The sequence below is a fragment of the Triticum aestivum genome, chromosome 3A (assembly GCF_018294505.1).
Source record: "Triticum aestivum cultivar Chinese Spring chromosome 3A, IWGSC CS RefSeq v2.1, whole genome shotgun sequence".
Taxonomy (NCBI): Eukaryota; Viridiplantae; Streptophyta; class Magnoliopsida; order Poales; family Poaceae; genus Triticum; species Triticum aestivum.
In genome coordinates this window covers 54,034,435-54,038,102 of record NC_057800.1, presented here as the reverse complement: position 1 = coordinate 54,038,102, position 3,668 = coordinate 54,034,435, and the positions used below count along the sequence as shown (strand labels likewise).

General features: G+C 50.9%; 1 pseudogene; it reads right to left on the bottom strand.

Annotated features, from left to right (window-relative positions):
* Positions 1–395: 395 nt before the first annotated feature.
* On the bottom strand, positions 396–3,436 carry LOC123060213 (cytochrome P450 84A1-like; annotated as a pseudogene).
* Between the last annotated feature and the right edge of the window lie 232 nt (positions 3,437–3,668).

The following is a 3,668-nucleotide window of genomic DNA, read 5'->3' as shown; positions in this document are numbered from 1 at the left end:
GTTTTTTTTTATTAGGAACTAATTGGTGTTCTCTTTCTAATTATACTCTTTTTATACCGCTCTGACACGTGCTCTTTTTGTTTGGTCTAGATTATCATCCTTCTCCTATGATGTTACACGTTATATTATTCGAGCATTGCTAATGCCTTTGGTTGCACCGGTTCAGTTTTCATGGTCTAGCCTTACAGCCATGTAATGAAGGACTTTTAGCTTCAATTGAGCCCAACTCTGACAACATAGTAGATGCAAATTGCATTGGCTTTTACCCATTCGGGTCACTAGCTGAGTTGAAGTATTTTTCATGCCTATCAATGTACCTTCGTTTATATGGCCACATGAAACTGCCTTGAAATAACTGATTTGCAGACTTCAATGATTCAACTTTCTGTGGGAAATCAAATTTATAGCAAGTTGTACAAGGATGTCCGCAGCAACGCGCGGGAAATCATCTAGTATGAAAAATAGCCACGCATCACACTCTGTAAGCTAAGCATTGAAGATCGAATTATCATGTTCTGTAGTATAAAAAATAGAAGGAGAAAGAAGGCAAAGAGAAAGCCACCAAACTCGTGCAGTGTCACACACGAAGACAATAGGTGCACGCATGACATCATGCCTGGTGCGTGGCATCATCATCAGCAACCAAAGAGCAGGTGAGTCGAGGCATGGGCACGACGCAGAGCCTGGTGGCGCGTGGAACAGTGAGGCCGAAGACATCACGCATGTCGAGCTCCGATGGCACCATGCCGTCGGGAAGTGCCCAGTTGAACCCATGAGCGAGCTGCGCGACAACGAGCTCCAACGAGTACAGGCCAAGCGGCGGCCAGACCCAAATGGCAGGAACTCAAAGCACCCGCCCTTGAAGTCGACCTCGGCGGCCTCCCCTTCCCCAACCATGAACCTTGAAGGTCGGAACACATCGGCGTCCTTCCACGCGCTGGCGTCACGACCGAAGGCAAAGACGTTGATCATGACGCGGGAGCCCCGGGGCACGGAGTAGCCGCCGACGACACAATCCTCAGTATTCTCATGATTGAGCAATGGGATGGGTGGGTGCAACCAGAGCGTCTCCTTGATGACGCACTTGAGGAAGGGGAGCTTATCAAGGTCCGTTTCGTCCACATTCCGATCGAGACCCACCGCGTAGGTGAGCTCCTGTTGCAGACGTCGGAGGTCGTCAGGACAATGTGTCATCTCCGCCATTGCCCACTCGATCGCCGACGCCACCGTCTCCGTCCCGCCAAACATCACGTCCTGTCATACATACATACATACATACATACATACATACATACATACATATAGACAAGCACATTTTAGTTTAAAAACATAGTACGGGTAACAAACTCATTTTAGTTTAAGAAACATAGTAGTAACAAATTCATCTTAATTTCCCTCATGTCATTATTAAAGATAAAAATATTATGTTACTTTTGAATGGTAGATCTACCTTATAATAGGCATTTTAAAGTTTTAAATCCACTCGGTCCATTGCTATGTCATGAATATGGACGCCGGTAACTGCCACACGTGTGACACAATGGATACCCGATCATACGAGTCGTGTGGTCGTATCCAGGAGACAGCCCACACGATTCTGTGTGGACGAACATTAAAACTGCCCACACGTTTGGGCGCAGCTACGATGACCCACACGACCCTTTGTGGCAACTACTCATCCCCACCCCGTGAGTGCGAACGTGTGTGTAATCAACTTTAGTTGCCATGTGCAATTAACTCTAGTTGCCATGTCGGCCATGTATCATTAAATATAGTTGCCTTGTGTAACTAATTGGAGTTGTCACGTGTGGTCAAACCATACTTGCCATGTATTATCAACCATAGTTGCCGTGTGTGATTAACTAGTTGTCACATATGCACACCTGTAGTTGTCGTATGTGGTTAAACCATAGTTGTCATGTGTGATCAATCATAGTTGCCATGTGTGACTAAATAGTTGCCACATATGCACAGCTGTAGTTGCCATTTATCACCGTGTGAGCATCATGTGGGTGAAGAGCAGTTTCGTCCACACGTTCAGGCGAGCATCATATGTCCGTTCAGACGAGGAGCGTACATATGTGTGACACTAAATAATAATATCCACACGACATTGGATGCTCAGGTGACTCTTGGCAACTGCTTCAAAATTCGTGTAAATGAATCGAACGGCATCGAATATGTCTGTGAGTGTGAGCGTGTTAATAAGTGTCAGAGCGTTATTATTTGGGATAAGTAAACAGCTTTTTCTTATCTAACACAGAAATTCTACACGGCTCTTGATGTCTAGATCTGGGAGCTAAAGTGTTGACTGAAACTTACCTAATTCTTAGAAAAATCTATCTTTGGCGCATATATGGCAGTAAATAACCGACGGAAGTTTGGATCTACTACGTACCATCATCATTGATCATGGCCTTGATGTTGTCACGGGTGAGGCGGAGCGTGTTCTGGAGGTCGTCCCCGCCGTCGCCGGCGGGCTTCTTGGTTCTCGCCTCAGGAAGGAACGCGAGCATGTCATCCACCATGTCAGCGTCGACGTCGTCGGGGTTCCTTCCCCTCTTCATGTGCTCGTCGATGATCTTGTCGATGAACTGGTCGAGCGCGGCGCGCGCGGCGCGGAGGCGCACGCTGATGCCCTGCGGGTCCGCCCAGCTGAGCCACGGGATGAAATCGCCGATGCAGAACTCGACGAAGAGCTTGGAGAACTCCTGGAGGATGTCGACGAACTCTTCCTGTCTCCCGCCGTCGCCGGCGGCTCCGGCGCCGAACGCGGCGCGGAAGGTGACGTTCTTGGCGAGGTTGAAGATGAGCTCCCCAAGGTTCACGGTCTCGCCGCCCCGCCGGGCCACGGCGCGGACGAGCGCCGCGGACTCGTCGCGCACGGCGAGCCACGTCTCCGGACGGCGCCGGCTGAAGAGCTTCATCACGCACAGCTTGCGCATCTGGCGCCAGAAGGACCCGTGGTGCGCGAACGCCATGTCGGCGCGGTCGTAGGTGAGGTAGGTGGCGGCGAGGGTAGCCGGCCGGTTGGAGAAGGCAGCGTCCTGCACCTGCAGCACCTCCTGGGCGTACTCCGGCGTCGACACGGCAAAGGCGTGGACCTTGCCGAGGCGGAGGTGGAGAAAGCCACCGTACTTCTTCGCCAGCGCTGTGAGGCCCCGGTGCGTCAGCTGGTCCATCATTGACATGTTGCCGACGATCGGCAGCGGGTTCGGCCCTGGAGGCAGCGGCGGCGCCCTGCCCCGCCGCCGCCGCTGCAGCAGCGTCACGAAGACCACCGAGGCAACGAACAGCCAGCTGAGCGGATCTTGGAGCCATTCCATGGCGATCTTGGTCAAGCCCACCATTGCTGGTACTCGAACTAGAAGCTCTAGTTCTTGTTGTTTTCTTCTTGGGGTATTCTACTGTGTGGGTTTTAGACTGGAGTAACGCTTTTCGAGTAGAGACGAGGAGAAAAGTTGAGGGTGCCGTCCTGCCGGATTTATATAACTTTTTTTCTTTGCGATGGAGGGTTTATATATTGTCGGAGCACTAGGTGAGACGAGTGAGATCTGAGAGCATCTACACCCGGACTTGCAAATTCGACCCCTATACGTCCGTGAACACGTTTGGACACGCCCGCGACTGCATTCAAATGGGTCTTCATATTTCACACCTGACATCTA